The 12,346-nt window shown below is 43.2% G+C and overlaps 1 protein-coding gene across 10 annotated transcripts in view; it reads right to left on the bottom strand.

Moving 5' to 3' along the window:
* Window positions 1-2,376: 2,376 nt before the first annotated feature.
* Window positions 2,377-12,346, bottom strand: part of APOL2 (apolipoprotein L2) — a 68,962-nt gene continuing 58,992 nt past the window's right edge. For all 10 annotated transcript variants that reach the window (XR_013399120.1, XR_013399127.1, XR_013399124.1 and 7 more), the window contains one exon: window positions 2,377-2,414. The gene's annotated coding sequence lies outside the window, so the exon portion shown is untranslated. The remainder of the gene's footprint in view (window positions 2,415-12,346) is intronic.

Below are 12,346 nucleotides of genomic sequence, written 5' to 3'. Positions count from 1 at the left end.
CATTCTCCTGCCTCAGCCTCCCAGGTAGCTGGGATTACAGGCGCCCGCCACCGCGCCCGGCTAGTTATTGTATTTTTTAGTAGAGATGGGGTTTCACCATGTTAGCCAGGATGGTCTCGATCTCCTGACCTTGTGATCCGCCCGTCTCGGCCTCCCAAAGTGCTGGGATTACAGGCTTGAGCCACCGCGCCTGGCGCAACTGAAAAATTTTTAACCGATACTAGCAGTACAGTGGAATCGCATCAAATGCAGGTAGCATGATGGCATTTCAACTCTAAGTGTCAGGGCAAATGGTGGATGGATCACTGAAGAAGTAAATTACTCAGTGCCAGAAACATTCAAAGCCGAAGTGAAATGTGTGAAAAGAATTGACAAACAAATGAAACACATTGTTGGGGTGTTAGACAAGCCAGTAGCCATGGCTCTTTTGACTTCATCAGGAAGAAATAGACCAACCAACCGAAGGTCAGGGAAACCTTGGCTGATGGAGAGTTACAGGGACTGAGGCAAGTGTTCTGCAGGATGCCACACAAAAAAGGACTAAGGAGGCCCTGGGTGCAATTTATGAGTGACTTAGGAGAGGTTCTGGGGTGATTTTGTGCATTCTGTATCTCTTGCCCCTGCTCTGGGCTCCAGCCAAGGTGCCGACAGGCTCTATACATGGAAATACAGATAATTAATGCCCACTGGGACAAGCCCATGGGGGACAGGAGCAGTGGTTACAGGCCTCCCTCTCTCCTCCCTGTAGAGGAACATTCTGAGGACACTCCTTGAAGACTCCTCAGGAGGTCTCCAATCGCCCACATGGGTGACCCTATCAAGAATTTCTCCAGACATCAGCCTTCTGTCCTTCTCTGGGTCATTCCTCTCAGTCTCCCAGTCCTGCTCCTAGAATCACTTCCCAAAGAAATCCTCTGCATGGGAGCCTTGCCTAGGGCTCTCCCTTCAGGGGAACTCAGGCCACAGCAGCCTACATTAGACAGCATGAAGGCTCCGGGCTTTTGTGCTAAGAGTAGTAGGAACCCATTGAAGACATGGAAGCAGGTGCTTAAAGAAATCTATGTTCTTACGAGTCAAACTGGCCCAGTGTGGAGGATGGGCTGGGATAGCGGCAAGGGCTGTGCAACAGGGAAGACCGTTCTGGAAGCTTTTGCAGGAGTCTGAGTGAAATGAGAGGGCTGACTGGATGAGGGTGTTTGCAGACTGGATGAGGGTGTTTGCTGTCTGGCTGTCTCTCTCTGTTCCTCTATTTCTCATGGACTTTCTCTCAACCTACACAGAGGCCCCTCTGATCTTAGTCAGCCTTGTGTGACCCATGTCATTCGTGGGCCCTGGCTGCTAGATGGGGACCACGCCTGCACTCGGGCAGAGCCAGATGTCTACAACCTTTCCCTGAGTGCCTCAGGGGCCACTGGGCACTGGGGTCGCAGAGAAATGACCGACCAGAAGAGCGAGCAGAAGGGGCCATGGAGGCCTCGCTCCCTGAGTCCCTGGAAGAAGGATCATGAGGAAGTGAAGTCAGACACCCAGAGCCTAGGGGAGCCCATCCATCAACATCACAAAGGAACACACATAGGTCAGTGTTGCTTGAACCCAAGACTCCAGAACACAAGAGGAGAGAGCCAGGTGGACCTGGTATCATCTTGTCCAGCCTCCCTTTCCCAGCTGATGAGGAAACTGAGGCTCAGAGAGGCGGGGTCTCTTGACTGCAGGCTGGTCCGTCTCCTCAATGCACCACAAAGTGTTCCTGGCACCTGGTTTTGCTTTTCTTTTGCTTGTTTTTTTTTGTTTTTTTTTTTTTGGTTTTGTTTTTTTGTTTTGTTTTTTGTTTTTTGTTTTTGTTTGTTTTTGTTTTTGTTTGTGGGGTGGGGATGGAGTCTCGCTCTGTCTCCCAGGCTGGAGTGCAGTGGCGCCATCTTGGCTCACTGCAGCCTCCACCTCTTGAGTTCAAGCAATCCGCATGCCTCAGCCTCCTTAGTAGCTAAGATTACAGGTGCCCACCACCTGCCTAGCTAAGTTTTGTATTTTTAGTAGAGAAGGGGTTTCACTATGTTGTCCTGGCTGGTCTCCAACTACTGACCTCAGGTGATTCACCCACCTCAGCCTCCCAAAATGCCAGGATTTCAGGCCTGAGCCACTGTGTCCAGCCTCCTTTTATTTTTCTTCACAAATCAATGACTTGTCCAGTACAGAATTTGGAGTTTCATTGGAATGTCATTGGTCTCTCAGTGTACCCTGGCCCCAAGCAGGGCTGACATTTGTCTACTGACATCATCACCATCACCTTTACCACTCTTCAGACAAACTTGAGACAGGAACTTGCCCCCAAAGTGGGAAAGGAACCATGAGACCAAGGAATGACTCGAATAAGTCCAGTTTGGTGAGTAGGTGAGTTTATGAGGACTTACACACTCCTGCCTCAGCCTCCTGAGTAGCTGGGACTACAGGGGCGTGCCACCACACCTGGCTGATTTTTTGTATTTTCAGTAGAGATGTGGTTTCTCCGTGTCTACTAAAGATGGTCTCCATCTCCTGACCTCGTGATCCACCCACCTTGGCCTCCCAAAGTGCTTGGATTACAGGCATGAGCTAGCACGCCCAGCCAATTATTTTTATTTTTATTTTAACAAAACCCACATTCCTGTGCCTTCTTATAACGTTTTTACCAAAAACACGTCCTACCTTTTGTCACAGGTGTGACTGGCTGGGACCAACATTGTGGACAGTAAGATAATTTGCCCAAGACAATCATGGGCAAAGAAAAGCAGGTTTATTAGAGAAAGTACAAAGTGCAAAAGTGCAATGGTCAGCACAGCAAAGAAGGGACGTCTGCAAAGTGGCAGGGGCTGAAGGGAATTTTATAGGGTTGTGCTGGAGGGGCTACCTGCGGAACAAGGTGCAGCTGGGGTTCCATGCAGAGTGAGGCATTTGGGAGCACGATGTCATGCTAGTCGGTTGTCTGTGATCAGCTGTCTCTCAGAACTATTGCTATCCCCCACCTGGGGCCGTTTCCTTGTTGTTGCTTACTTACCTTGCTAGGACTCCACACAAATTCCTCCTTATCAGATTTTAGCCAGGACCTACAGCTGATATTTCTGGCTTTTTAACTTCTTTACCAAAGGTAACCTCCTAAGTGAAAACAATAACACTTAACTAAGGTCATTACTGAACCAAGGATGCACGGATTCCCCCTATTCTCAGGCTATACACTAGACTGAATCTGAGCTAAGCTCTTTTTGTAGCAGGATGAGCCGCAGACAAAACTCCTTAGACACCGGATTAAAGAAGGAAGAGGTTTTTTATTCGGCCGGGAGCATTGGCAGACTTGTGTCTTAAGAGCTGAGCTCCCTGAAAAATAAATACTTGGCCTTTTTAAAGGCTTACGACTTTAAGGGGTCCACGTGAAAGGGTCGTGATAAATCGAGCAAGCGTGGGAAATGTGACTGGGGCCCACATGCATCAGCTAACAGAACAAAAGGTTTTACAATGCTTTTTTTTTTTCATACAGTGTCTGGGATTTACAGATAACACAAGTAGTGTAGGTCGGGGTTGATGTTATTGTTATTACTTTTTTTTAACTCCTAGGGCTGGGTGGTGGTGCCAAGGTTGTCTGGCTATTTATCTTACTTTTGTTTCTTTCTCTCTTTCCTCCCTCTTGTGAACTAGGCAAGGTGGGGGAAGGAGGGCAGCAGGAGTAGTAGTGGTCTCCTTCCTTATTTTCACTGTATTACTATCTTTCCAGGTGTAAACTCAACCTTATCCCCACCGCACTTCCTTGGATTATTCCGAAAGTCTCTACAATACTCTGGTTTTCCCGACGCATATACAACGTGAAACACTGTCTTGTCTATGAGTTCATTTATCTCACTAACAGCAATCATACCAATATGTTTTTATGACCATTTCAAAAGAAGAAGTTTTAGTAGCTGAATTATCAACTACAAACCTCAAATGACTCTGTGGTTGCAGACCACCATACCACACGTACGAAGAACCAGCTTACATAAAATCCTAGACGAGAGAGGAAGAAATCAAACCTCCTAAAACTGGTTCCAAACCAGCTTCATAATCACTATGACTTTCTCAATTAAAATATATTAGTAAAAATAATTACATAACTTTGTCAAAGTCAACTTACACGTTAAAATTATTTATATCTTTTTGGTATATCCATTTAAACAAGGCTTCCAAGATGCTATGTCACCTATCACAGAAGGAAGAACTTCTTCATTTCCCTGACCACACTCATGTGATCATTTTCTTTTTTCTTTCTTTTTCTTTTTTTTTGAGATGGAGTTTCACTCTTGACTCCTGTTGCCCAGGTTGGAGTGCAATGGCACAATCCTGGCTCAATGCAAGCTCCGCCTACCGGGTTCAAGTGATTCTCCTACCTCAGCCTCCCGCGTTGCTGGGATTACAGGCATGTGCCACCATGCCCAGCTAATTTTGTATTTTTAGTAGAGACAGGGTTTTTCCATCTTGATCAGGCTGGTCTTGAACTCCCAACCTTAGGTGATCCGCCCGCCTCGGCCTCCCAAAGTGCTGGGATTACAGGCGTGAGCCACCACCGCACCTGGCCATGATCATTTTCTTAATTAGTTCATTAGTACTTTATATTACTTCCCTGATACTAACAAATTAACTTGCACAAGCACTATCGATGCCCAAGAAGTAGAGACAATATGAACTATGTTACTTGCTAGTATCTTAATTGTTCTCCCATCATTATGTGTTCTAATACATAATAGATGAAATTAATAACCTTTCCCTTACTGTCAAAACTATAGGGCATCAATGATGTTGAAGCTACAAATATACAGATTATGAAGACCTAAGTTTTGACTCCTACATAATTCCCACAAAATCAAGAGAGCTGTGGCTACTTGAAGTTGACGGTTGAGTAATTCTCCCTATAGAAATATTAATTCATATGCTAATTTCATCAGAAGATGTCCTATATCCGTGAGCCATACCATCATTAGGCCTAAAAATAGTTGCAATCCCAGAGCATTTAAACTAAGCAATCTTAACATCTGCACGACCAGACCTTTACTACAGACAATGCCCGGAAATCTGCAGATCCAACCACGGCTTTATACCCATTGTTCTTGAACTAGTCCCCCTAAAGCATTTGGAAAACTGGTCAGCCTGTATATCATAATATCACTGTGAAGCTAATTGGTATTAACCTTTTAAGTTAAAGACTGAGAGCCAGGATTTCTCCACAGTAAAATGTCCCAACTAAACACATCTATGTTATTTACTATGATTTTATCTATAATCATATCACTCTTTATCTTATTTCAATTAACATTCTCAAAATTTACCTCCCCAATAAGCTCAACGCTAAAATTCTTTGAATCACAGAAACCTGAAATTCCTTGAGAAATAAAATGAATGAAAATATATTTGCCTTTCATTGCCCTAACAGTAATAGGAAGACCCGTAGCTACAATCTCCTATTTCCAAATATTTTATTTCTATCATCTAGTCACCTGATTAACAGCTCGCTAATCTCCGTACAACAGTGACTAATTCAACCTGCATTAAAACAAACGATAATAACACATAATACCAATGGATGAAGCTGATCCCTTATACTAATTTCATGTATTCTATTTACTGGCTCAATTCATTTACTAGGACGCTTCCCATTCACACCAACTACTCAACTCTCAATAAATTTAGGTATAGCTGTTCCAATATGAGCAGGAGCATTAATTGCTGACTTTTGTCACAAAACAAAAGCATCCCTTTGCTTATTTCCTACCACAAGGAACACCTGTTTTGCTTATCTCTTTTCTGGTCATCGTCAAAACCATTAGCCTTTTCATTCGACCAGTAGCCCTACCCATATGATTGACAGTACAGCTGTAAATGTAAATTATACATATAATTGGAGGTGCCACCTTAGTATCAACATCTATTAGCCTACCCACAGCCTCAGTCCCAATTATCACCTTGATTTTACTAGCATTCTTGAATTTGCCATGGCTTTAATTCAAGCATATGTTTTTACAATTTTTTTTTTGAGACAGAGTCTAGCTCTGTCACTCACACTGAAGTGTAGTGGCATGATCTTGGCTTACTACAGCCTCGAACTCCTGGGCTCAAGTGGTCCTCCAGCCTAGCATCTGGAGTAGCTGGGACTACAGGTGCATGTCACCATGCCTGACTTTTTTTTTATTTTGTATTTTTTGGTTAGATGGGGTTTTACCATGTTGCCCAGTCTGATCTCAAACTCCTAGGTTCAAGTAATCTACCTGCCTTGGCCTCCCATAGTGGGATTATAGGTGTGAGACACCACACTCCGTGGTTTTTACGCTTGATAGCACTTTATGACCCATGAAACCCAAGCATATAATAGAGTAAGCTTCAGCCCTTGGCCATTCACAGGGGCTCTCATAACTTCTGTAACACTTGTTATAAGGCACTCGTTATAACATCTGTCTTAGCCATATGATTCCACTTGAACTCAATTAGTTTACTAACCCTAGGCCTACTAACTAATACATTAACAATATATCAATCATAATGAGACAATATCAGAGAAGGCACATTCCATGGCCACTACTTGTCAATTGTCCAAAAGGGCCTTAGAGATGGAATAATTTTATTTATCCTATCAGAAGTCTTTTTCTATGCTGGATTCTCCTGAGCATTCAAGCCAGGTCCCAATCCCAGAACTAGGAGGCTACTGACCTCCAACAGGTATTTACCCCCTTAACCCCTTAGAAGTGCCCCTACTCAACACATCCATTCTCTTGGCTTTGGGGTTATCAATTACCTGAGCCCATCATAGTTTGAAAGAAGGAAACCAAAAGCACATACTCCAAACCCTATCCATTATGATTGCCCTGGGTGTTCACTTTACACTCTTCCAAACCTCAGAGTGCTTCAAGGCACCTTTCACCATCTCTCATGGCATATATGGCTCAATATTCTCTATCGCTACAGACTTTCATGGACTTCACGTCATCAATGGCTGAACTTTCCTAACCATCTGCCTTGTGCGTCAATGAAACTTTCACTCATCAGACTCACCAAATTCCATTGCACGTCTGCTCTACAACCAAAGACACCTTGGATCTAATTCTCCTTCTACTATTACTACTCATATTAGTACTGTTCTTAACTGACCTATTAGGAGACTCAGACAATTACACTCCCGCAAATCTCAACACGCCACCCGACATTAAACCAGAATGGTGCCTTTCATTTGCCTATGCAATTCTACATTAAACCAGAAGGGTGCGTTTTATTTGCCTATGCAATTCCACATTAAACCAGAGTAGTGCGTTTCATTTGCCTGTGTATTCCACATTAAACCAGAGTAGTGCATTTCATTTGCCTGTGTATTCCACATTAAACCAGAGTAGTGCATTTCATTTGCCTGTGTATTCCACATTAAACCAGAATGGCAACTTTCATTTGCCTATGCAGTTCCACGCTAAACCAGAATGGTACTTTCCATTTGCCTATGCAATTCTACACTCCATTCCTAATGAACTAGGAGGCATGCTGGCCCTTGTCTTCTCCATTCTTATCCTAGCTGTTGTTCCAACACTTCACATATCTAAACAACAAGGCATGATATTCCGACTATTAAGCCAATGTCTATTCTGAATTCTAGTAGCAGACCTTCTCACACTTATACTTACACGAATTGGGGGCCAACCTGTTGAACATCTCTTTATTGTTATGAGCCAAGCAGCGTCCATTGTGTACTTTCCTCTTATCCTTTTTATACCAGTTACTAGCCTAATCGAAAACAAGCTACTCAAATGAAGAAGTCCTGGTAGTATAATTAAGTTACTCGGGTCTGTAAACTAAAAACGGAGGACCCAGCTCCTTGGGACCATTTCCAGGAAGAAGTTTCTTGCTCCAAAACCAGCACCCAAAGCTGAAATTCTACTTAAACTATTCCCTGATTTTTGTACTTGAAGTGCAATAAATTTATTTTAATTGCTATATCAGATTGGAAAATACATATAAATTACTGTTACAACTATGTACATCATGCATTCCTGCTCGACCCCATGAATTAATATGCTAGTATTATATGTGCCTGATCGTATAATGTATATTTATGTATCACACCTTAAATCTTCACCTCCATGAATAGTTAGCAGGAGTAATAATGTCATAGCAACCTGTCATACGTTCATCAAACATTCTGCAGAAAGCAATTAACATACATGTATATTGTCCAGTATAATAATCCCTTAATATTGCATAGGATGGCCGGGCGTGGTGGCTCACGCCTGTAATCCCAGCACTTTGGGAGGCCGAGACGGGCGGATCACTAGGTCAGGAGATCGAGACCATCCTGGCTAACACGGTGAAATCCTGTTTCTACTAAAAAATACAAAAAAACTAGCCAGGGGTGGTGGCAGGCGCCTGTAGTCCCAGCTACTTGGGAGGCTGAGGCAGGAGAATGGCGTAAACCCGGGAGGCGGAGCTTGCAGTGAGCTGAGATCCGGCCACTGCACTCCAGCTCGGGCGACAGAGCGAGACTCCGTCTCAAAAAAAAAAAAAAAAATTGCATAGGACATTCAGTTATTTATGAATCATGGCACATCCAAGTCAAATCATTTCTCAGCAACACGCTTATCACCTCCTAAAAACATTCTTAACTAACAAGCTTTGAGAAATCAGCAACCTGCTTGGGAAGTTCTATCTTTCTTACTCCCGGCCTATGACACTTGTGGGTAATTAGACTGCAACTATACTTGGCATCTGGTTCTTACTTCAGGGCTGTGGAGACTAAGATCGTCCACTTGTTCCTCTTAAATAAGACATCTCAGTGGTTTAGTGATAGTCACCTCATGGTCACTTGCAGAAGCACTGTCATGCATTTGGTAGTTTTTAAATTGGGAGATGCTATGAGTCAGCATGGCGGGAGCCTGAACACAGCCAACTCCTTCGTAGCTGGATTTAAATGGAATATTATGAGTCAACACTTACAACCGCAAGGTGCTAATTTATTCATGCTTGACAGACATCATGAAAAGAAAATGCACGTTCAAGCTCACCCTTTCTCCAAACATGTATCTGATTTACTCCTCAAACTCCCCTACCCCCTTTTCCCTGGACTAACCTAATTATGTCAGAAAAAATTGTTTGTTCTTACCAAGCCCCGAAAACAAGATACATATACCATCAATGACAGCCAGGGCTCACACCTCAAATCAAATTGTAATCTCAACTACAATTACATTTTAGCCAAACTTTCAATTAAACCAATTTCAAAAACACATGATTGTAAAATAAAAACCAGGCTTTCTGGGCTAAAAATCTAAAAATCCCACTTTTTATTTCTAAAGTTGCTAAATATTGCCCCAGTACTAGCATAGTACTTCAACCCTTCATTCTGTAACAGAAAGACAATTGTCTAGATCCGAGTTAATGTAGCTTATGATATTAAAACAGGCACTGAAAATGCCTAGGTTAGTTCATGTAACTCCATAAACATCAAGGCATAGTTCTGGTCTTTTTATTGGGTTTTAGTAAGATTACACATGCAAGCATCTGGATTCCAGTGAAAATGCCCTCCAGATTGTCTAATTTCAAAAGGAACAGTTACTGAGGGCACATCCTAACACTGCTCAACCACGCCCCTATGGGAAACAGCAGTGATAAAAAATAAGCAATAAATGAAAGTTTGACTAAACTATACTAAACTATTAGGGTGGGTAAATTTCATGCCAGCTACTGGAGTCATACAATTAACCCAAACTAATAAAAACAAGCATTAAGCATGTTTAAGGCAATTCTCACAAGAAAGCTAAACTTTAACTGAGCCATGAAAAGCTCAAGGTAAAATAAAAATAAACCACAACAACGATTTTAGTATCCTGAGAACATGATAGCTAAGGCCCAAACTGGGACTAAATATTTCACTGTGCTTAGCCATCAACTTAAATAATTTAATAAGCGAAATTATTTACCAGAGTACTACAAGCAATGGCTTCAACTTCAAAGGACGTGGCGAAGCTTTACAGCCCTCGAGAGGGGCCTGTTCTATATTCGATAATCTCTGATATACCTCACCATCTCTTGGTAACTCAGCCTGTATACTGCCTAAACAGTCTCATAGGAAGTCACCCCACCTATTAATTATTCTTTTATCAGTCCCCTTGATAAGCTGGTCATCCACTTTATCATCTCTTATTCTTGTACAATAATCTGCATGATTGATTTTACCATCAAGACCCCTGTCCATAATGTAATTCATCTCAGCTCCAGCAGAAACTAACCGAGCCCCATTTGACTGGCAGAATGTGATTCAGAGCTAGTCTCAGGCTTCAGCATAGTTATTTATTTAATTTTTTTTTTTTTTTTTGAGACAAAGTCTTGCTCTGTCACCCAGGCTGGAGTGCAGTGGTGCGATCTCAGCTCACTGCAACCTCCACCTCTGGGTTCAAGCGATTCGTGTGCCTTAGCCTCCTGAGTAGTTGGGACTATACGCATGCACTACCATAACTGGCTGATTTTTGTATTTTTAGTAGAGACAGGGTTTCTCCATGTTGATCGGTCTGGTCTCGAACTCCTGACCTCACGTGATCCACCTGCATCAGCCTCCCAAAATGCTGGGATTACGGCAGTGAGCCACTGTGCCCGGCCCGGCTTCAATGTTGAATATGCTGCAGGTTCACTGGCTGTTTCTTCATAGCAGAATATACTAACATTATTATAATAAATGTCCTAACTACTGTTATATTTCCAGGAGTACTACATGATGTCTTTATACCAAAAATCTATACAATTAATTCCATTACCAAACTCTCCTACTGAGAACCCTGTTTCTGTGAATCAGGGCATCAGACCCATGAGTTTGATATGATAAACTTATGCGTATTCCTGTGAAAAAACTTTCTATTCCTTACGCTAGCCCTATGCATATAGAATGTTTAAATACCTGTCCTAATACCTACTATTCAACCACAAACATGGGAAATACGTCTGATAAAAGAGTTACTTTGATAGAGTAAATTATACAGGTTTAAATCTTCCTATTTCTAGAATTACAGGAAATGAACCTACTCCTAAGAAGTCAAAATTCTCCATGCTATCTGATACACCATGTCCAATAGTAAGGGCGGTTAATAAGTAAGGGCAGCTTACCCTATATTAAGGGTAGCTAAATAAGCTATCAGGCCCATACCCCAAAAATGCTGGTTTATACCCTTCCTGTATTAATCAGTTCCCTGATCTTCCTCACTATCCTATTCACTATTTTTACAGAAACTGTTATCAGAGTAATTGCCTTACACTCTCTCCTAATGTGAAAGGATTAGAAATAAATATGCTAGTCATCACCCCCATCTTAATAGAAAAGGCCAAACCCAGGCCGGGAGTGGTGGCTCACACCTGTAATCTCAACACTTTGGGTGGCTGAGATGGGTGGACCACTTGAGGCCAGGAGTTCGAGACCAGCCTGGGCAACATTCATAGGCAGTGAGGCCATGTGTGGTAGTGAGTGACTCATTCAAAGTTTTCATGGCTTCAGGGAGATTCTTAGTCTAGGACCTCAAAGAGCCATCCTGGGACAGTGCTCATATATGGGTCTTTAGCAGGGCACTCTTCCACCGAGGTCTGCCCCAGTGGGTTACATGAGATGTGGAACCTCCAGTCTATGGATTAGTCTGATGCCCAGTGCTGGAAATCATGGCCCATGAAAGGGGGCCCTGATCTCTATCTGTCCTTTTAGGCATGCCATTCGTGACACTAAGAGCAGTGAGACACTTCATGGTCTCCAGTTGGGTGGCACGTTTTACACGGAAGGCCTGTGGTAGCCTCATTGTCATAGCCACACAGGTTAAGACATCCCTTTTCCCTCCGCTCTGGGGCAGGGGCCCAATAAAATTGACTCACCAGTCCCGCAAAGGTTGTATGGCTCAATGTATATGACCCAGTGTGGAGGGAACCTTTTCATGTCGCAGCCATGAACAGGTTCTGGGATTCTGAGCAGCTGCTAGAATATCTGCATAGTGGACAGGGACGCCTACAGAGTCTTTGTTTTGGCCCACCTCATGGCTGCCCCCTGGTGGCCGCTCTTACAAGGTACCCATATGGCAGACAAATGTTGTGCATGGGAGCCTTCCCTAGGACTCTCCCTTCAGGGCACTCAGGCCACAGCAGCCTACGTTAGACAACATGAAGGCCCTGAGCTTTTGTGCTAAGAGTAATAGGAAGCCATTGAAGACATGGAAGCAAGTGTTTGATGAAATCTATGTTCTTAGGGGTCAACTTGGCCCAGTGTGGAGGATGGGCTGGTATAGTGGCAAGGGCTGTGTAACAGGGAAGACCATTCTGGAAGCTTTTGCAGGATTCTGGGTGAAAT

Source organism: Macaca mulatta, chromosome 10 (assembly GCF_049350105.2).
Source record: "Macaca mulatta isolate MMU2019108-1 chromosome 10, T2T-MMU8v2.0, whole genome shotgun sequence".
In the NCBI taxonomy this organism is placed as follows: Eukaryota; Metazoa; Chordata; class Mammalia; order Primates; family Cercopithecidae; genus Macaca; species Macaca mulatta.
The sequence above is the reverse complement of the archived record's forward strand: the minus strand, read 5'-3'. Positions and strand labels throughout refer to the sequence as shown.